This window comes from Struthio camelus, chromosome 14, assembly GCF_040807025.1.
Source record: "Struthio camelus isolate bStrCam1 chromosome 14, bStrCam1.hap1, whole genome shotgun sequence".
Classification (NCBI taxonomy): domain Eukaryota; kingdom Metazoa; phylum Chordata; class Aves; order Struthioniformes; family Struthionidae; genus Struthio; species Struthio camelus.
In genome coordinates this window covers 21,373,974-21,397,218 of record NC_090955.1, presented here as the reverse complement: position 1 = coordinate 21,397,218, position 23,245 = coordinate 21,373,974, and the positions used below count along the sequence as shown (strand labels likewise).

The following is a 23,245-nucleotide window of genomic DNA, read 5'->3' as shown; positions in this document are numbered from 1 at the left end:
CGGAAGGCTGCAACCTTATTTAACTGCCAGGTAACAGAAACTTCAGTGTGCCAGCAACTTCCTCTCTTTCAAAAACTTGCGACATGTCTGTATCAACTCTGTTACAACCACAGCTACAACAGTTATGTAGAGAAAATGAAAAATATTGATGGCGCTATGAGGAAGAGAAAATCCTGTGTCATCTAGACTACTGCAGTCCTTTTAGAAAAGTTATTCTGGACTTCTGCAAAGCAAGTGATTAGGTAATTCAAAGGACAAATGGGCATTTGACAGCAGAATAGGCAGTGCTGATGGACAGGCTTGAAAGGCTTCAAGTTTTTTTTCCAGGTACATGGAATAAAGGGGCTCCTGTTGGGGTCAGTGTTGCAGAGAAAGATGCCTTCTATCTGCCTTGTCTTCTCATCCCTTGCCTCGTGTCACTTACTGCAGCTGTGTGGTAGACATCAAAATTTTCATACTTTGGCTTCAAAGATGTACTGAAACTTTCTTTTGAGAGAGCTTGTCCTGAGGAAAATCCATCCCCATGTGCAGGCTTGTACCTCTGACTTTTAAGGTCTGCCTTTGGCCAGGATTAATTTCTAATCTCTGTTGTCCAATTAATCAGATATGCTTTGTGCAGCTGAGTAGGAAGGAGTGGAAGGAGTCTTTGAACTCCAGTCTTTCTGGATTTTTGTGGGAAACAAATGAAGAGAAACATGTTGCTTCTGATGTTTTGTTTGTACAACAGTTGTATTAAAACCGATATAGAGTGACAGATGGATGTCCTACTTCTGGTTATTGATTTCCTCAGTATTGTTGCTCTATTTGTCTCCTTTTTGTTTCATGCTTCCATTTTGCAGTGTTTGCCTGAAAGATTTCAACTCCTAAGTGCAAGAATATATATATCCTTTTTTCCGTCTAGCTGTTTAGCTTCCCTTCACGATCTTTTTTTCTATCTTTCATCCTTAAGCCAGACGTTACTGCTTCCAAATTTCGGCCCAAATTACCCAGTGGTAATGCAATTAGTAACAGCAGAATTTTAGAGTTTTGTAGGATCTGTGGTTGTGTAGTCTAGTAAGGAGACTAAAAACATACAGTGAACTCTGTGCAGATTTTATAGAAAAAAAGGGACAGAACAGATGAGATTTTATTGAGATAACATCAGAGTGAAGTCAACATAGCAGGGGCAAGGAAGGTAGTAAAAGGAAGTAAGCTTTGTCTTCTCTTCAGACAGCTCTTGAATTGCTGCAATTTACAGCACAATATTTTGAAAGTATATTGAAAGAATATTTCCAAAATTAGAACTGTTTTTCTGATCAGTGTGATTGGATTTGGAATTACGGTTCTTTCTGTAGTACAGAATATCTATTGGCATTTTCTTTGCAGCCTTATCAATGGAAGGTTTTTGCATAGTTTGGCATAGTTTATGAGGGTTTATAGTGGATGTGGTCTTCAGAACTGTTTTCTCCTCAGTGATCTCTATCCTCTTCATAAATGATTTCTTAAGATTCCTCAAGTGAGGGATTCCTAAGGCGTAACTAGTATAATCTTTACTATAATTACTGTTCTGCACCTATGGACGTATAATGGCACATCTAATTAGGTGGTGTAACACTTGTATTTAGTTTTATTTAGGTTCTGACTGTAACGGTCATGTTTTAGCAATGACTTCACTTTTTCCAAACTTAATTTATAACGCTTTTTTCTTGCACCTCTTTTGTTTGTGTTCTGAGCAGTGTAACGATCTTGTCATAAAGTTCATATAGGAGATACAGAATATGCTGGTATATTTGAAGTGCAATAAAAAGAGGATGCATTCTACTTTACAGTGCAGGGGAATACAGGCTTCACAGTGTTTTTTCATGCTGCACCCACTGGTATACCCCAAGTGGACGCTGTAAATTATTGAAATATTTTGCGAAAGGTGAGTATATGATATCTATTTGCTTATTCCTTCAGTAAGTCTACCTCTTTGAGTTCTGGCAGTAATTCCTTGACGTTATGGTGTCTATGGTTACAATTTCCTTGGAACAATAAACAGCGGTGACTGAACAGCTTCTCTAGCCAGAAACGAGATGTATTATTGTGCGCTCATTTTCTTATTAGTAAAGCTGTTGCAAAGCATTGTTGAAACTAAAGATTATGTTAAAGTTGCAAAAATAGAAGTAAAAGGTATATTTTATGTTTCTTCCTGTAAGAACTGTGTTCTTGTTAAAGAACACATGAAATATGTCTCTCCTATGTATAGGAACTGAAGTATCAACTGAGAATATAAATGAAGCTGAAATCAGGTTTGAATGAGGAATTGTGGAAGATGAGGTTTAGGCTTGTGTGTACTCAGGTACAGTAACTTTCTGTCCCAGTTCTTTTCCTTAAAGAACATCTAAGCTGTTATGGATGTGTAGTGAAGTCTAAACTAGATGAACATCCTATAGCAAACAGATTATAGCAATATTTTTTTTTGATCATTTATTTTAATGAAAGAAGTGAAGTAACCATAAAGTGATGTATAAATAGGGTATGTGCAGTGCTGAATTGAAGGATCATTTTGAAGTTTACTGTGCGGTAACTTTGGAGATTCCTCTGAGGAGAAGAAAAAACAGATTTGCCTAAGTAAGGTTGAGATAAATATGCTTTCAGTTTGGAAGGTATGTTTTCAGCATGGAGAATTAACCGGACTTGGCAGCGACATTGAGTTTGACATTGGAATTGTATGAGTTTTAAATAGCTCATTCCCAGCACCTCCTGCCCCCTACACCTATAAGGTCGGTTGCTGGGTCAGAGTGCCGCAGCGGTAGGTCCCTGAAACCCTTAGGGACATGTGCCCAGATGACATTCAGTCTCTTGAAAATCTGTCAGTTCATCATGCCTCACCTGAATTTTTGCTATCTGGAAGAAAAAGAGAAAACAAAGACTATACTATTTACATCTTTTAGTCTCCGAAATTCCTCATGGCCGTGGTTTTGGTGCGAGAGATACTGATCAGATGAGGAAGCAAGATGACATTGCAGAAGAGGTGGTGAGAAGAACCGCTTCTGTTCAGCGTGAAAAGCAGGCAAACAGACAACACTCTCCCTGCGCCATTTCAATGTCCTGCCATTTAGCTGCTTTTAAGTAACATTATTATTTTTTCTTTCCTCTTAAAAGCAAGTGCAACTTTCTCCTTATATATTTGCACCCTATTGTTCCAAACTTCCTAATGCCGTTTTAATTTCTGCAGTAAGAATGTGGTGGGTTGCATACTTTTTTTTGTAAGAAAATCCAACTGGCTGCTTGAAAATATAGATGCATGACTGGACTGGTACCTAGAATATTTAAAAAAAAAAAATCTTTGAAATTTCTGCAGTGAAATCATTGTGTGTCTGACATGCTTGCAGATTTTCATTGAGAAGCTGGGCAGAACGAAGTGGAAAAGCGGAATATGATGAAAATATTGATAACTAAATGAAGTAAATGCAAAGCCATTCAAATTAGAGTACAAACCTAAATGAAAATAGTATTCTCAAATGACTTTAATTCAGCTAAGCCAGAATCAGGCATTATTATTCTGGAGCAAACATATCCAAAACGTTACTGTTATTCAGGAGCAGTAGTTCTAGAATAGTAAGTCCGGATCGCTTCCCGTGTTGAGAGAAAAGCCAGTCCTGAAGGCCAGTGCTTTCAAGTTAAAGATCAGAAATAACAAATGGAATGGAACAAATAGGCAAGCACAAGAGTTTTACTAGAAAATGCCACTTCCTGAGATGCCTGTTTGTCAAATAAATCATTGTGACCTTATTTCACAGCAGTTGTCAAGGAATATATTGTTTTTAAAATCTGAATGAATATGTTGTTTCATTTAGCTATGTGGCATATGGCTAGAACACTGTATGCCGTTCATGAGATGCATGAGAAGTTGGGTGATGCAGTGATTAGGAACGTTTTTACTACTGTAAGAAGTTTTGCAGTTAGCGAACTGTCAAAATTTCCAAATTTTAAAGGAGACACTGGGAATACTTTTGCAACAATTTCATTGTTGAAGGAGAATCTTGTTCCAGTTCTGCAACAAGACCAGCCCCTGCTAAACCTGGGACTCAAGGTGATCTTGAAGACTGACTCTGCTCTTGTATCTCAAGAGGACAACTTTCCAGGTTATGACTGAGGCATTGAAGAGTGTGCACCACTGTAGAAATAGGAGATTGTGTCAGTCATCCACTTTTGCAGCAAATTCATCCATACGTAGCGTTCCTTCTTTCGTAGTTTTCTTACGTTACATGCCTGACGCCGTTACTGAGCCGTGCTGGCAGAGCGCTATCTCCATCTCAGCACAGAGGCGCGTGAAGTTTTGCACCGTGCCTCCCCTCCTGCTGCAGGAGGTGTTAAGGCCAGGGCCAAATGATTTGAGGGAGGCAGGAGGAACGTGCAGGACCCTTTGTTCCCTTTTGGCGGTATGTTGTGCCGTAACTTCTTGCATGTAAGAGAGAGAGCCTGCTCCTCCTCTGCTGGTTCTCCCTCTTCTGTTGCGTGCAGGTCAGGATGGGCTCGGAGAGGGCCCTGGCTGCCTCAAGGGTGGTGAAGTGATGCAGGAACGTTGTGAGTTGTACCATGAATTTGACTTGGTAATACTGTCTCCTGAGAGCAGTATAAAGATAAGTCAGTTTAAAAATTGGATCAAAGGAATTTTAAGTTGGTCTCTGTGGCACACCTCACTGCAGACTCTTCTGGCTGATGATTCCAGTGAGCATCTTTGCTGTGATCAAATCTACAATGGAAGCAATTTTTAAAATTGAGGATTTTATATAATTTATATGGAGGAGAATGGTTTATAATAGTGACTGTAAAGGCTGTGTTCCTTACAATTCCTAATATATATTATAATAAATGATGAAAAATAACAAAACGTAGTAAATAATTGTTTGAAACGTGTGCCAGAAATTCATTGCTTTGTGTGTGTTACAGAAGAAGTGCAAGTATTGATGTGACTTTGATATTTAATCTTTCTTCTTGATAGTTTGTCGCCCTAGCTCTTTCTGTTAATATTAATTTTATCTTCTTCAAAGTCACAGGTATAATATTGCATGATACTCAAAGAGCACTTAACCCTGTTTTTAGATAGAACTTTCAGATGGTCAGAAATTTCATTTTTCATGTTAAGGTGATAAGTAATTTTTTCAGCGTTTTTGTGTATTTTCTTCTTGGTCGTAAAGAACAAGAAGGGCCAAATATGACAGTATTTTTTAATACATTGTAGGTACAAGTCCAGTGTTGAAAACATCCACTGTTAAAATGGCATGTGTCAGTGATGGGTAATCTAGCTGCAGTTCTGCATTTCGGTCTTAACGTTTAGGCTTAGTGTTTACACGTGTACTGAGTTTGAGGAGGCTGCAATGAAGAACTTATTTTTTTCTTCTAAATTACAAGTAAATAACTGGATTAGAGCCTGAGTAAGAAAAAGTTCTGAATCCTATGGCTAGAACCAAAAATTTGTCACGTGATCCACTTAACTCATTTTCAAGCCATATGTTAGGATTTTAGGACCTTGTTTGGTTTAGTGTGGGGTTTTTTTTTGTTTTTGTTTTTTTAATAAAGATGACTTTTACCCAGTCAAGCTCAATAGCTTGCAAAAGAGCAGTTTTCTGTCAAGGAGTAAAATAAAGATAAAATATGTGCTGAAAATATGTGCTTTCTCAGTGCTAAAATGTTCTTTCAGTGAAGAAAAATCCACACCAATGTACATTCGAACTGCGAAGGGAATTCCTTGAGGCTGTTGTAAGGCAGAATTTGTGTCCGTTTGCCTTTGGTGAAGTGATGTAGGCCTGTACAATAGTCTTGCACTGCTTCTGATGACGAGCTTGTGATTCAAAGGCGAGAATATCTTTAGAAGTAGATTGTTCTGTTCGACACAGATATCTCTTATTTTTGTCACTTCTCTGCATAAGATTAAAAAAAAATTAACACAGTTCATCAGTGCTCACAAAAGCTCTCTTTATCAAAATCACTTATTCATTATTTACAAATTAATTTAAAGATAATATAAATATTATGCATGAGTGTTGTTGGTAATGATAAAGCTTCTGCTTTTCAGTATTCATTTCCATTGTACATGTTATAGATTAAATGTATCACTTCAGTCTTACAGTGTATAGGCAGTTCTACAAATACCTTTTGTGGATGTGCAAAGATATAAAATTTTGTACAACAAGTAATTGAAATTATTTTCAGGAACGAGAGCTTGAATTTTTATAAGTTTTGTAAATGTTCTTGAAATCTACTGTTTCTTTTGGAGATGAATTTTTAGAGAGTTTCAATAATATTTTTAAAGCCATTGGTCAGCATTTTCTTTTCTGTTTCTAAATTTTACTAAAAAGCTCATTCAACTGATACAAATATGTATTACATCTGGGAGAAAGCTAGACACAAGAGAAGCTCTCTGTAGTGCTATTTTTAAAATACTGAATTTTCAGCATCGATGTGGAATGGTTAGATTCACATTAATTGTTTCTTACTGGGATTTGAGATTGTCTTTTGCACTTCTGGATTCGACCTAGTGCAGTGAAAATTAACTCATTTATTCAGGGAAACCCTTAGTGAAACATCACTGCCCACTCTGCTTATTCTTCAACTCAAACTGTGTAGCAGCCATGAGAATCTGTACAGATGCGCAGTGGTTACTTAACTTTGTACGGTGAAATTTTCCTAGAGTCAACCTGACTTCTTAGGAGTGACTCTTCCTGGTACCGTTTCATATTTAGAAGAAATAACGTTTTAATCCTCTGATAAATAAATACAATTTCGATTCTCTGGGCCCATAATATCTAACTTTCAGGATGCTAAGTGCCTTTCACCTTTCTTTGAAGCAAACGATTTGATGCCGGAGAAGACACTGGTGAGCACTGAAGACTAAATCTCTCTCACTACTTATTTTCATTAATGTGTCACCGAGGAAGAAGATTTCTTCCCAACGTGCTATGCTTTTCTCAGGTCACTTCTTGTTAAAAGAAGCGATTTGAAAAGTGGTATTAAAGACAGTACGCTAGGATTTTGACGTTTCTGAAATAGAGCTATGATAATAAATTAGTACTTGAATGACTACTTTTCACTATAAATCATTCGTGAATTTGAAAAATAATGCTTGTATCAATACTGTGTGTGTGTGTTTGTTTTTAATGTGAGAGATTTTGTCATTTGGATATGGGTAAATAATGTTTTTTCCTACTGCATTTTCTGAAAGGTTGTGTATGTGTTTTCAAACCCTGAAAGGAGAGCTCTGAAGCTTACATTATTTAAAATTAGAAGATGTTTTGTGCTGCTGAGAGTATATTCTGGACCTTAGTAGGGATGCTACCAGTCTTGATTATGTCTGATCCCACAGCTCAAGTACTAAATGTCCCAGTACTTCTTCCCGCAAAGACTGGTGAAAACTTAATCAGTGTGTTTGAGGAAGCAGTTATTCTGTACTTGCTAGAAAGTAAGCAACTGTAAGGCTGGCTAATCAATTAAATAGAAATATTTTAAATATAACAGTTGTGTCACACAACTGACTATAAAACATACATATCCAGAAAATACAAAAGCTCAGATGTGTAATTACCAGTATTGTAACCAGTCATAAATTTTCTTTTGCTAAATGATTTACTAAAAACTTTGTCTTTTATTCTGTGCCTTTTCTCGTAAAAAGGTCAGAATTTCTTTCTGTAATGCAACAGTTAATTTATAGCAAGTATAAAAAATAAGTAACAAAAAGTGAAAAAATACTTTTAGCTGAGCTGAGCGCATGATTGTTCACTGAGTAGTAGCTCCTGTATGAGTTTCTTAGGAGATGCTTATTTGCAAGTCAGCATTACAGCACGTGTAGGCTCTGTAGGCTGAACGTCTTCCACGGCCTCTGCAAGCTTTGGAGGCACCTGAAAGCTTGCGGCGGCTTGTACAGCTCTAGAAGCGCTCACAACTCTAGGCTGGATGAGCTGCAAGCTCTTGCTGGTCTTCTGCCTTCTGAGGGGTTTGTATATGTGCGTTTTCTATCAATTTGGTTTTTTTATACACTCTGTTTCTTTCATGTTCAATCTACATGAGCTCTGCTTATGTTTGGATTACAAAAATCTCACTTTGAATGTTCTGGTCTATGAGTGTATGTGTGTGTATACACACCGATTCTGTAGCTGGGATCAGTCATAAATCATGAGAACTCACTACTTAACTCTCTTTGGAGAACAGTTGCGATCTGGGATTATTAGTTCTTCTTACACTAGAGCAGCATGTTTTTAATAAAAACTGTCTTCATGTTTTGGTCAAATATTTGGGACATTCTTATTATAGTTTGTGTATTTTCATTGTCATAATTACAGAAGCAGTGTGGCGGGGAATGAATTCAGACTGGGAGAACAGTCCGAATGCGGAGGTGCACAAACGTGATATTTAAATCCTGTGCTGTTGGCTTCGAAGAGCTAACATAGCATATAATTAAGTGATGTTTTACAAAGCTTGAAAGAGATTTTGCAATGTAGGTTTCCATTACTGGACCTACTTAGAAAGGGAATAAATTACTTGAAAAAGACTGTGTGAATCTTCTGGGAAAAAAATTCATTTACAGAGCCTTAAAAAGTAGAAAATGTAGAAAACAGATTTACTTTTGAAATTTTTCTTCTGCTCAAGCAGAAAATCTGTTCTGATGTTATGGAAAAGTTTGTCTGTCTTGACAGACACATTCAGATGAATTTAGACTAATAAGGTTACTTGAGAGATTGTTTGATTTAATACTAACCAAACTGTTATGAGCCTCAAACACACTTACGAGTAAGGACAAATGCAGGCAGATTTCAGAGGCTATAAAATAGATTCAGTTTGTGTTCATTTTTTTTCAAAACTTTATGATGTTCTGCCTTGAAAATTGCTAATAGCAAGTGGGAAGTAAAACATAATGAAGATGATATTGGGTCATATTTTGGGGGCCTGCCTCTTACTGGGCATTATTCATATATCTTCCCCCCACCCTGTTTTCCTGTAAAATATATTGGGTCAGCTTCTAATTGGCACAGGGAGGAGAGGAGACTGCTGCTGCCTGGGCTTCTTGAGGGCTTCAGACTCCAACACCGAAGTTGCTATTGAGAGAGAGAAGCCTGCGCTGAGCGCTGCTTAGTGAACAACCAACTCCTCGTGGCGTTGTTCATGACGGGCGGTATATTCGGCCTGCAGAAAGATGCAGATTTTTTTAACGTTCTCTGTGTATTTGCAGTTTGCATTATAATGCTAGTCAGTGCTATATAATAAAATTAGGTGTTTGCTACTGTAGTTAAAAATCTGGAGACAATGGCTGTCTTGCAGTCAAGGAGTTGCTGCTTTGGGGGCAGTAACTTGACACCTTCATAAAATATTACTGCTCAGTTGCTATCTATATGTCAAAAATGTGCTGCAGCAGTATGTCTTAAATACTGCTGCAATAGCACAAGAGATCCTTGAAGTTGAGCTTGATTTTACCTTTCTGTAGTGGAGGTTGAATTTCCTTTACACGTGCAGATTTTCTACAGCATCCTTTCAGAGAGAGGTCTGTGAAATACTGAGGTGCAGTGGATGCTCTTTTATTAAATGCAGAGCCTGGAGGTGATCTTCATAAGGTCATTAGCTCATTTGGTTCTCCCTGTAGTAACTCTTTTCGTAATTTCATCGTTGTTCTTTTTCAGTTCTTTGCTTGCAGAGAATTGGTATAAGCAAAAGTGATCAGAGGACGAGAAAGGGAAGCTGAAACTAACAGAGGAGTTCCTGTTGGTTTCATCAAAATGAGTTTTTTATTTCAGGCTTTTGATATAAAGTTTTTCCTTTAAAAGTGACCGTTTTAAATGTTCTTTTAAATGAAATGTTTTATTCTTGAATTTGAAAACACAATCTTAAATTTCTGGAAATATGGGTAAAGTTGTCTTCCATCTTCTATTATCCTTTCCAGACTTGTAGTATCTTATCTTATATGTGTGTGTGTGTGTGTATGTGTTTGTATGTATATATATATAAAAAAACTTTTGCTTTTAGATATATTGACACTGTTGCTGATGGGTTACTGTGAACTACTGCATACTCAACAAAGCATTTTCCATCTGTTACTAAGTTATCTAGACCAATTACTTGAACATATATGCAAGAAAACTTGTATATCCCTAGCTAGCAGTGATTATTAGAATATTATGTGAAGATAACATTCAGTTACTCCCAGCTTCATGCAAGTATTGGCACAGCGCCAAAATGACTTTCCAAAGGTAATATTTTGGAATGGTCTTGAAAGCACGTTTCTTATGCTGTGAATAAAACTTCTGTCACTTTGTTTTTTGAAGGATTTTTTGCCCCCCTCAACCCCCACCTCCCAGGGTAGGTTTTTGGATTTTTCAATGGAAATTAGTAATAATAAATAAATCTCACCCACTATTGACATTTTTCTCTCCTTGAATGTGGATAAACCAGTTGTGGAGTTATTCAGGATGCAAAATATCATAAAGGTGAACAACCTTCATTGTTAGTAAGTTATTTTAGTTCTTAAATTTAGATTCCTGGTCCAGGCTCAGATATGGCTGCTAGTAAACAATTGTGTTCTTGAAACTGGAAATTGCATGCAAAAGTGTTTATCTGAATAAATATTAGACTGCCAGCAGTATTTGCTGTGAAGTGACATTTACCTTTTGCCTGCGTCTGGGAGCAGCTGCTGATATGCCTTCCCGTCCCCCCTACTGCAGGCGCTCATTGTTCATATGTATGGGACAGTTGCATTTTGGCTGACTCTGCTTAGTGCACTATGTACTTTTGCAGGTCACAGTGCCATTTGGGCCTTGAGTAATTGCATAATATATTTATTGGCTACTTTTTGTCTGCTCTAAGCAAGCTCCCATAGTATGCTGTACAATATGTGCAATTCCTTGATAAATCAAAGAAAGAGTTACTTTCTTTTTCAGCAAAACAGGTAAGAAATGAACTATGAAGGTTGGGCTGCGTATCACTGGAGGGAATGCAACTTCTTGTGGGCTAATGGCAATGCAGAGCAGCTGCTCTGATTAACAGTACATCATGTAATTTTGGAATTTGGGTTGAAGTTTTAAGTAGCTATGAGACAAAATTGTATGCGTATTTCAGAGAGCACCTGTATTTTTAATGCTTAGACAAATCAATGTAGGATACTTGCAGAACCCAATAAAAGACACACTTAAAAAATCTGTATTTCAGTTTTGTCATTCAAAAGGCAGACTTGCTACATCATTCTGGATTTACAAGCAAAGAATATGAAAAGCAGAGCACCTGAATACAATTTCAGTGCTTTCTTGCTCCAGTTTTTTAAACTGATGTGCAATATGAACAAAAATACATTATTTTTTGAATACATACTTAGACTGACTTCTAAAAAATAATCTTTATCATGTTTGTGACTTTCACTTGAGAAACAAGAGTCCTCTCACTAAAAACAAAATCTTTTCAGTACTTAAGGAAAAGGTTGTATAGATGTTGCATACGTTGCTTTCTTGTTAAGATATGCTTTTGTTTTATTTTGAATCATTTGCATATCTCAAATGTAGTTTTTAAAAATAGATTGTATAGCGCCATATTTTTTTCTACAAATTTCTGGTGTTGTCATTTTGTTTTGGACTTTAACAATTTATCTTAACACCTGGAGGAAACTCTTTAGTATTATTAGGAATCTTTTTTTTACACTCATAAAACTAAGAGTCTTGGACTCTTCTTGAACTCAACTGTGTGTTAAGGAGGTCTATCCATTTGAATTGTTATTTTAAATTCTGATTATTCAAGAACCCATTAACTCGTGGGAATTTGTTCTTTTGATCACAGTGCTTATTTTTATATACAACAATATAATTCTTCTAGACGTTGTTGTGAGTATTTATTAGGCCTATAGGAGAAAAGGTTAAGCTGTTCGGATACAAAAAACCTGTCGTTTAAGGGATTCAGCAATTCATTTCACCACTCTTTTATATTGTGACAGTGATAAATATAGCACGCATCCATTAAAACATAATAACTTTTACTAGGATGATTTGAGGATAATTAAAAAAAAGCTGCACTAAAAGCTTTTTTCTTTTTGATATTTTATAATCCTTTTTTCTAATCACAGTTCTGGCTTCTTTTTAATGTTGAGGCAGAGTATTTATCGGTGAGAAATTAATGGTTTTTGAAAGCTTAGTCTTTTAGTATTAAAATGGTGTTATCTGATCACTTTCTAGAAGGGAAAGTCTTCTGAGTTCATGGAGATGCACTCATCACTTTGTTGTTCATGTGCAGTAACGCTATTCTAGTCCAATGCGAGCAAAAACAGAGTAAATGAATGTGCAGAACAGACACGTAGTCAGACATATAAACTTTGTGTGTGTGTATATATACACATGTATGTATACACACACACACATATATGTATACTCTCTCCTCTGTAAAAAATATTGTTATGTTTTTAATTTGGATTGCTACTACTTGGCCCAATTATTTTTGTGAGGACGTATTTTAAAACTGGAACTACTGAGGGATTTCTTTCCCTTTTCCCATCTTTCCTCCGAGCTTTAAGGTGAGAACAGAAGTTCAGTATATTTGTATTCATCACGGAAAAAAATGATGCAGTTCAGTTCTAGGCAGGTTTAACAGAAGTGGAGAGCGGGGCTTATAGATGTCAAAAATGAGGAAAAGCTGAGAAATAGGAGCAATGATATAGCTGCCTCCGCTCTTTTCTGATATTTTTTGCGGTTAAGGTATTCAGAGTGGCGCAGGCTTGGATTCACTTTCACCTTCTGCGTGAACAGATTTAATCCAGAAGAGCCAGAGTGTTTCTGTAACAGCTAACTTGCATGTTATCCTGGATTTGGTGTGAAGACTCTTCGTCTTTGCTACTAGTGCTCCGTTTCCTATGAAATGCTTGAAACAGAGTGGAGGCGCTGGCTGGATCTCCAGCAGCTTTCTGTCCTTTCAGGAGGGTATCCTGATCGCCGGGTCCAGGTCATCCTTTCTGGCTGAAGTACTTCGGACTTCAGTGGATGGAGCTTGCATGTTTTGCTAACGCACATGCTTAATTTTGTTTTGTGACTAGAGAGCTGTCTTCCCTGTTGCTCAATAGCCTGAGGTGTGCACAAAGGACAGGCTTTATTTTATTTAATTTTACGTTCCCCCCTCAAATAGGCACGGTACATTAAAAAATTAGGGACGTAGGAACTGACAAAGCGAATAAATCTAGCGGTCCGTATTGCGTGCTGTCCCCTGCTGCAAGCTGGTACGTTCTGCAACAGACAGTTTACATCACCCGCGTGGAAACCTGTAGAAACGTCTCTTTATTTTTCAAGACTTGTTAACAAAACAAAGCAGTTAATTCCTCTGTTCCTTCCCACGCCTTTTGCGTTGCCCTGTGCTGCGGGTCCCCTGCGTTGGAGAACGCGGTTGCTGCCTTGCCTGCGTTGGCCAAGGCAGAGCGCTTGTGGAGCGGAGAGGGAGGGAAGGGAGGAATCCACAGGGGTGGAGAGAAAGTGCTCCCTTGGCAGGAGGGAGAGGTGTGTCTTTTCTAACACGCGGTCAGACTGCTCTGCAGTTAGTCTTAGGTAAGTACATCATGTTGTGGTCGTTTGTGCAGTCCTACTGTAACGGGTAGCTGCGTCTCGCTTGCATAATTTATCTCTCGGTTCAGTAATGCAATCCCGGAGATCGGAGAATTTCAGGTAGGGGAGACCAATGCTCTAATGGTGACTGTATTGCTTTGCTTTGCTCTTCAGCATCATAATTTGCGCTGTCAAAAGGTTGTGTTCTTGGGGGGGGTACAGTGCGCAGGTGGTGCACGTAAGGGTAGCAACCTGAGTTACTGTAAGTCATGAGGCACATAGGTGGGCTTGCGTCTGACAGACGGTCCAGCCGGGAGGCAAATGATGATTGCATTGAAAATATCCCCCACAGCTTAATTTTAGAAATTATGCTGGTAAAAAGATTCACTGTAGTAGAGTCATGTAAAAGAAATGGCAAACTATTACTATTTTGCAGGATTTATTACCTGGTGATGGCGATGTACCTGAAATCTTAAACAACTGGTTATGTTCTCATTAATAGTTATTGTCATGTAGCATACATTTTGCTTATTATAAATGCAAGTTTTTTTCACTGAATTTCATAGATAACAGTAAATGTTTAATATTAAGGAAAGTATTTCGAAAGAAAAAAGCAGCTTAATAAGTTTTATGTAATAATGGTTGCATTTTGCACAGATTTTTATATGGAAAATTTATGTACTTTCTGCTGAAACATAATCTTTTAAAATGCAGTCGGTACCAGACTTGTTAGAATTTCACATGCACTGTTACAATCTTTTCTTATTTTCAGACTCATAAAGTAGCTGTGAATTTTGTTATTTATCTTGATAAATATGTAGGTAAAGCACACTATTCAGATATTTATTTTGGAGGTTATAACATCTGCTTCTAAACTAACTAAACCTGTTAAGTAAAATTAGACTAAATATTTTAGGAGGACAAGGAATGCATCACTCTTTCTGAATCTTATTGGGAGTCAGGATAGAGCAAAATTGGTTGCAAGATTATTTTTGATAGAATACAGCAACATTCTGCAAGTTGTCATGTTTTACATAGTCACGTTCTGATTATACCTGAATTTTCAGTTGATTCATGATCTAGGTTTAGCTGAAATGCTACAGAATATCTAGCTAGACTTACATTTGCAAATAGTTATATGAGATTTATAACTCCTCTGAAGGGAACTAATGGTAAAGGGATTCTCAAAAAATCTTTGTTTATTTTATTTTTATTTTTTATAAACTTGAATTCCTGAATGCAGGTTGCATGTGAAATGTTGGCAATCTGCCATTCATCAATTTAGGTGGAAACGTATTTAAGATCAAAGCTTTTCCATCTCCTATGAGAGCAGCAGTCTCCTTTTAAAAAGTTCATGCGTGGGCAAGTCTGTGATACTGAATTCTGCCTGAGAGTGGCCCAAGTTGATAAAGCCACTTACGTGGTTATGTAAGTAGTATTGCATCTTAAGGTGTTCCAGCATGAGTTTCCCTTTGTCGCTGTTGCTTTAGGAGAGTAGGTTGCAGGGATGTGACTAATTACCCTCCTTCTCTAAGGTTATCAGGTGTCCTCATTTTCAAGGAATGTCCTTGCTAAAACTGACAACCCTGGAATCTTGGAGACTTTGCTAAAATGGGGCAGTGCTCTCATTTCAGAGAAATCCCATGTCATCTAGATACCTGAGACACTCCGCGGCCTCACGTGGGCTCGGAGGCCGTGGTATCTGTCTGAGGTGGCACCAGGCAGCTGCTGCCTTCCTCGCTCCGGATGCCTCTCATCTTACCAGAGAGAGATGTGAAACGTGGAGCTGCAGCAGCAGCCAGCTATCCTGGTTCTGGGCAGGGGAGCACTAGGGCAGGTTTTTATCTACTCCTAGATGCAAAGGAAATAAAATGTGTTTTCTGTGTTTCGAAATGTGTTCAGTTATTCCTTTCTGTGACTTCCGTGCGTCTGTGAGGCTGCTAATCAGTCATGAGACTGGGTCAGCCAAATAAGTTTCCACCTGAATGAAAAACCCAGGCAGTACATGCTGGAGCGTCAGAGGGAGTTTCCACAGAGGCTCAAGCTAGCTTTAAACGAGGACTAGCTCATCGAGCTGTCTGTTTCCAGACAGCTGTCAAAAGAGAAAAGTGGGCTTGGGAAGTGTTCACATTTGTTTGACTACTTTCTTCTCATCTCCGTACTCAAACTCAGAGATGTAGTTTAGGTGAAGTTTAGATATACTTTGAAATAATGAGGTCCTGTGATTATATGAGAGGTTACTGTTGTACAGTAGAAGAAAGAAATGATTGAAACATTAATTTACTCTGAATTCCCAATGTGCGCTAAGACTTCACTGGTTGGATATATATATATATATATATATATACACATATATATATATATCCAAAATTTTCTTCTGTGGAACAGATCACTGTGCCATCTCAGCCCTGCCCATTTAAATTAGCTAGGCGTTGTAAGGTCTCTAGTGGATTTCTTTAAAAAAGTTTCCTATACTTGAGAAAAATCTGATGCAATTATATTTTATTTTAATAAAAACTGTCTAGTTTCTTTTTTTTTTTTTTTTAGCATAAAGTCCTTATTATTCTGAATTGTGTGAAAACTCCCTCACTCCACTCAAAATGTTGGGGCGTGATTGCTCCCTAGTCCTTATGGCATCTAGAGATGTCATATTGGAGTCCATGCTGGATTCCACCGTTGCCTGTGGTAGGCAGCACACTTTCCAAGGTCTCTTGTAAAGAGTTTTTTGGGCTATTTAAATGCCCAGTCATCACGTTTTGTCTTGTAATTTAATATGTAAGCTAAATAGGAAACCCTGCATGCATTTCACATGTATAGGTGTGTCAGGACACTTTGGAAAACTCTTTTGTTGGGTTTGGGGTTGCATACATTCTGATTGTCAGTGTAGTATGGTGGTGACAATTATTTTTTAAAATAATTATAGTTACTGTGGCTTTCGTAGTATAAAGACAGACTGTCAACTTACCAACATCAGGATGACCTTAAAAGAATGCTGTTTTTTATTTACCATAGCTGACTCGCACCTGGGTAAGTGACAGTGCTTGTATTTCACTACTTCACCTTGTGTCATTTTGCTGCATAAAATTTCATGCATCTTCCATCTCTTTCCTTTCCTCTGCTAACGGGGATTTGTAAGAGTTGCAAAATCCATGTGTTGTACCTGAAAATTTGTCCCAGAGTGCCTTAGAAAGATATTCAGTCATACTGTTTCTGAAACTTTGGCAACTTTGTGTCTTAAAAACTTTGTGTCTTTGTGTCTTATTGGCTTCATCTTTTACAATAGGACTGCACTGAATTTCATCGTCAATTCATTTCATCTAGCGTAAATTTTATGTCAACGTAGATTATGAATTTAAAAATGCTGTAAGTGTTCCTGAATCACCATGCACATAGACATCTGTACTGTGTGTAAAAAAAAAAAAAAAAAAAAAAAAAAAAGCCTTTTTCCTGTTTGCTGGTTTTGTATTTTTGAAAATTTGTGTCTAGGCCAGCTATAAACGATGTTCATATTTGGACAACATGGCCAAACTACTCTGTGTCTGGCAAGTTTTGTCAATATATAGGTATCTGAGCAGCAGAAGTGAGTGTTTGTAACGCAAGTCAGTGTGGGAAAGCCATGCTGCAGTGCAGCATCAATAGATGTCCTTTCATCTAAACTCCAGGGTGAAGGCTGCTTATCTTCTCACATTGAGTCCTAGCTATTCTGAGAAGGTTTAAGGGGTTCTCCCCCTCTCTTCAGACACACTCATGACTTTTATTCTCCTATAGGTTTTTTTCTCCTTCTCTGTCTTTACCACAGGGTATGACAGCAGCACTTGTGTCCTTCACAGCAGTCCTTGTCTTCCCTTTCCTACAAACTTCCTCTCTGGGATGCTGGCTAATTGTATCACTCCTGCTGCACAGTTGCTGAATGTGAGATAATTCTATTAGACATTTATGATCTAAAATGAACATTTTTTTCCCAACCTCTGTGTTGCTTTTTCTAGATGTGTGCTTATTGCATTTTTGTTAAACAGGAGAGAAACTCTGACTTCATGCAGAAGTTCTCTGTTAGTGTTGTAGCTCTACTGAAGTACTAATTAGTTTGGTGTTTTGTTTTGCCTCTGTGTTGCGTGATTCCTACCCACCTGGATAAACTTCAATCTCTGGAAGTTTAATTGGGTTATTGCCCCCAATGTCTCTGAATGCTGCACTGTTTTGCTTTTGTTTGTCTGTATGTGGCTTTTCCAAAGCCTTATCTTTCAAATTGTGTCTATGAAGCAAGAGTGAATAAACCTAGTAATCCGGAAAGTGTCATACTTTGGCCCTGAATCTACATGTTCAGCTTTAGGTATTTCATTCTCTTGTACACTGTAAAACTTCAGTTACAGCAGAAATCAGCACTGCTGCTTTGAGTATTTTCAGGAATTATGTGACCTAGTAAAGGTATTGTATAGATTTTTTTTTTTCCTGACATTCAAAAATAATGATTTTTACCAAACCTGTCGTGATAGCGTTGTGAACAGAGATTCATAAGTGAATCAAACTCCTTCCTTGATAGGAGTTCAGTCCCTTAATTCCAATATTTTATGGCCTGAAGGAAATCAGTTCCTGAAGATGCTCTCTTTTTTGGCTAATTCTATATATAAGAAATGTAGTTCATTTGACCTCAAGGTTCAGCTGTGTTTTTGAAAATGTACTTTAGATTTGTAACAGTGATAGTTTTCTGATCAAATGAATATACTTCGATAAAAACAAAAGTCCCCCTCCCAGTGCCAGTTATGGACATTCATCCTTGTTTCTGAAAATTAAGTTTTGTTCCCACTGACTTTTGGCAAGCTCTCTCCTTACTCTTTATTTACTCTGTGGTATTGTATAACTGATGGCATTGTATAAGTGATATGAAAGCAGTTTGATCTGGCAGGTAGAAGTTAAAGGCTATCTCCGTGAGGCTGGAGCCAAAACCTGGTCTCCGCTCTGTTTTTGCAACTTGTGAAATTGCGTGTGGAGAACGTTGTCCAGTCTTGGCCTCCTGAATACGAGAGACACTGACAACTGGAGCAGGTCCCATGGAGGGCTGCCGCCAAGCTAGGGAACATATGACATACAAGGTGAGGCCAAGTAAGCCGAGTTTGTTCAGTCTGGAGAAGAGAAAGCTAAGGGACGTTTAGTTAAATTGCTTTCTTCAAACCCCTTGTGTAGGATTATAAAAGAAGACAGAGCCAGACTGTAAGAGGTACACAGCAAAAGGATATGAGGCAACGGATACAAGTTGCAGCATGTGAAATTTTGGTTAAATTAAATATAAGGATTTTTGTCACCATGAAGGTGGTTCCGCACTGGAATGGGGGTGGGACTCAGGGAAAGGAGGGAATTTCCATCCTTGGAGGTATTCAGAGCTCAACTTCTTGTGACCCTGAGCAATCTGACCCAAGTTCAGAGTTGGCTGTGCTCTGGCCAGGGAGTTGGACTGCATGACCTCCAAAGATTCCTTCCAGCCTGAATTATTCTATGGCTTTATGACATAGCAAAAAACAACCAACCAAAAACTTTAATTGGAATTAATTTTTGAAGTAGAAATGCATGAAAGTCTGAGCCTGTATTTTCCTGAGTCATGTGCAACTCTCACTGTTGGATGAGACCTCTGCGATGTTGTGCTGTGAAGTAGATGGGCACTTTGTCAGTCTTGGAACACTGATTTGAAATGGCAGTTCAGGTTTAACAGTTACTATGAGATGCTACTTTTTTAGTGTGACAGAGTTGCCATCCGATTTGATATTTTTATATTTTTACATGACCGTGTCAGGTTCGTGAGTCTCTACTTTTCTTTTAAATGATGTGAGCAAGTGGAATTCATATAGATGGGAGTGGAACCTGCAGAAGCAGGAGAGGAGCGAAATCAGCAAAATCTTGTCACACGTATGGAATTGCAAGAACGTTAGAAGAATATTCCCTAAGTTCTTCCATTTTAGATATACTTATAGAGTTGCTTGCAACAGTGAAGAGTGACCTGCCCAAATTTCTTTATGAGTTTTCCATTTCCTTTGATAAATTATATTAAAGTTAGGGTAATAAGGAAAAAATGTTTACTGAATCTTGACTGCTTAAGTTCATGTACTCCTTGTTGTGCATATTACCTTTTAAGCTGACGCTATTTCTGGCAGTGTTATTATAGTGCTTCTTAGTTAATGTTTCTGTTTTTAAAGTAACCTTCCTGGAACTGGCACCTTTGGTTAGGTGAATTATACTACAGTGGGATTAATGAGTATAATGAATAATAAGGAATAATAAAATAAAATAACATACAATACAGCCAATGATCAGCGCGTATCTGAGGGAAAACTACAACTAAGGAAGAAAATGAGCTATGATAAAACGTATACTAAATTAACGTGAAGATGGCACTTCTAAAACTCAAGGTGGGCTGATTAAGGTTGCAGGGATAAGAAACGGTAGGTAACTGCGACACTTATTAAAGGACAATTGCTTGAGGAAGCCCCAGTGTAATTCTGTGGCCTGACTTTAGTCTTGGGATGCCTCAGTGAACAGGATCAACTAGCAGCGCGGAGGTGCAGGAGATGAGCCATCCTTGGCTATTGCAGGGTGGGAGCAGAGCCCGGGTGGGTTCTAAAGCTTGGATGTTCCTGGCAAGAGACTTCTGCCATGATGCCCCAATGTGAAAAAGGGGAATTAAAATGAATGTTTGTTTTCAGATGTAGCTTACTGGCCGGTAGCGGGATACTCCTTCAAACAGGTGATTCCCAAGACTTTCAGTTAAAGGGAACTTTAGCAGGCTGAAGCCTGAAATGTTTGAGCCGCGTTAACAGCAGTTGTTGACTAATCCTCCTGTTAAATATCTGAGGTTTGCTGTGTTGGAGTTGCTCTTTCTCTGATGAGGTATTTAAAGTCCTTCAGTGCAACTCCTTTCATTACTGTTACAGTACTTGCAGATGTACCTTATATAATGGTCTTTCCTTCTGTAAAAGGTGAAAGGCCTAAAATGCTACTGTTCTTGTTTTATACACAGTTTGATTTTGAAATTTTGATCCTTATTTAAAAGGCTGTTTCCGTAGCTCTCCTTTTTTGTAGCTCATGTAGTATTGTATTCTGTACTGGATTCCCGGATACGTAAGTCTGAGTATAGCTCTTTTTGCACAAGCAAAGATAGATGTTACAGAAAACCTGTTTGCAACTGGAAGTTTTCTGGATGCAAAGTTGGTGGTTAATGCAGTGCTAAACAAGTAATCTCTTGGCTAAGATGTTGTTACGTTTCCTTTAGTGGAAGGTTAATTCTTGGAGAGAATTTTAAACAATAACAGAGTCTGCTGACTACATCTATTGATTTAGGTTTTGCCCTAATCTAGCAGTCCTCTTGATCCTCCAGCAGTCTGGATCCAGGAAAAAGAAAAGAAAATGGTCAGTTCACCCATAAGAAGGAGCTAAAGCTCTGAGGGCCTATTCCAGAAAGAAAATCTTGGTAGTTAAATAAGAATCTGGCGATAAGACACAGAAGGTTGTGGACTTCAGTAATGTTGAGTGAATTATTTAGGATGCCTTGGGAAATAAAAGGATTATACAGATAACAAGGAGTAGAACTAGAGTTTGAAACAAAGGCTCTCTCTCCATCAGTGAATAATTTGATGTATTAGAAGCAGATCAATAGATTGAAGCAACCAGTGCTGAGGCCCCTGCATCTATGCAGTTTGGGGATTTTACTTTGGACTGATTTAGTCTGATCCTTCAGACTGTGCTCGCCACACACATCTGGAAGCTTTCCAAAGACCTGTGATTCCTTCAGATCCTTGTGTGTTGAGAGTGGCTTTGGTGAGAGCCTGCAGTGGAGCTTCCACTTTTATTTCCTCCAAAAGAAATCTAGTTCATGAAGACCAGGGGCTGCTCTGCAAACGAAGCAAACACACGGTAAAAAGGGACAGTTGTAGAAGCTGCTTCAAGACTGCAGTGTTGCTCTAAACCGGAATGTTAACGTAGGACGTAACAATGTCATCGGTCTGTGGCCTTGTTGTAAAAATACCTATTTCAGTCCTCTGACGGGGAAGAAGAGGTCCTTCTCTCTTAAAAGTGGAATTTATCAAAATGAACAATATTGACTTAAATCCGTTTTTGAAGGTGAAGCTCCTACTGATGTAAATAGGAGAAGAGTTAGGCCACGACTGATCACTTAGGGGAAATCAAAATCTAGGCCGGAGAAAAGGCGAAGATCAACTCTACACAGATTCAGAAGTAGTTTCTGTGCGTAATTCCACGCGTGCTCCCTGTACGCTTTAGTGCGAGTCTGATGGTTTGCTTCTAGGTCAAGTGCCACCTTAAATCACTGCCCCGCATCGTAGCGCCACATCAGTGGTTATCAGCTGGTAAGATGCAGGCATACTGCCGCTCCAGCGGCAGCGCGGCGTTTCTGTCTGCGCACGTGCGACAGCGGGGCTCAGCCCTCTGCAGGGGGATGCCCCTGTAACGTGCACAGCAGTCTGCGCCTGTATCACGAACAGCAACGTCAGTACAAAGAAACCTTTGTTTTGCTAGAGTCAGTCCTAACCTGCTGAAGACTTTAGCGCTATTTAGTTAGTGATTTTGCTCCTCGTTTACTTGTTGTATGTTTTGTCTGGATAGAGACTTTCTGATCTGTCCCATGCCTCTCTGCCATTCAGGACGTCGCATATCACTGGAGTCAAAGAAAAAAAGGCTGGTGAAGTGGTTTTCTGTATCCCTGAGCTGGGCTTTCGTTCTGGTGCATGAATTCTCTTATGCAGTGGAAATATAGCGCTGGTTATAACGTGACTCTGGGGAAAAAATCTGTCAAAAGCAATGACAAATCCACCAGCATTGCTTATGCAATTAAAATGGCAACTTTATCTTTGCTTGATTTATGTTTCTTCCTTTTAAACTGGTGAGCTGTTCCGAAAAGCAGGAGCTCTGGTATTTTGGTCCTCTGGCTTCTGTGCAGCTCTGATTCGGGTGCTTTTTTTATACCAATATAACCAGGAGGATATTTTAATCATATGCGAATAAGCATTTTGCAGTTCTGGCATGACTTCCTGTCTACTCCGAACTGCATCCTCAATTATATTAATCTGACTGTTGCCTATTTAAGCATCATGCTACATCTTGAATGACGGTAGGGTAAACAGATTCAGCAAATAAGTTGTTCTTGTATGCTCTCAAGTGGCAGATCAGGTCAACCAGAGAAACAGATAAACAGGAACACAAACGCAGATTTTCTTGTGTCGTTTCCTTTTGACTGTGATGTGAATGAGGAGCACGAGCATACAGAATGCTACAAGCATGTTTTTCAGTCTGTTAAAATAAGAGGTACATGCTTTTGGCAATCATAGGAAAGCAGTGGGGAATTGCAACTTCTAAAAATAGTTAAACAAGTTTACGTCATAGATCTACGTTGTTATTATTTGTATTGCGAAATTTCTTGAAGGTCAATTGAGCTTGCTGTTACGCTATGCCACAGCGAGACACGTTCCTAACCTCTAGCCCAAACTCTAAAGGAAAAGAGAATACAGAGACTATTCTCACAATTTGTACAGAGGCTGTTCAGGAAGGAATTTGCTCAGAAATACAGAGAAATTGCAGCAAAGCTGAGATTTGAATCTGGATCTAGATTTGGTGTTTCGATCAGAATAGTCTTCAACCTTTTCTGAGCCCGGAACTTTCCAGAACTACATATTTTAAAAACTTAAAGTAAATAATATATGAAAAAGATGATAAGAAATAACGGAAGA

The 23,245-nt window shown here is 38.4% G+C and overlaps 1 protein-coding gene across 19 annotated transcripts in view; it reads left to right on the top strand.

The window, feature by feature from the left end:
* ATP2B2 (ATPase plasma membrane Ca2+ transporting 2) overlaps nt 1–23,245 on the top strand; it is a 430,065-nt gene that overhangs the window by 198,944 nt on the left and 207,876 nt on the right. The window contains exon 1 of one of the 19 annotated variants that reach the window (XM_068906752.1): nt 16,530–16,544. The exons of the other annotated variants lie outside the window; for them this stretch is intronic. The gene's annotated coding sequence lies outside the window, so the exon portion shown is untranslated. Of the gene's footprint in view, nt 1–16,529; nt 16,545–23,245 lie in introns of those variants that run through there. 19 annotated transcript variants of the gene reach the window in all.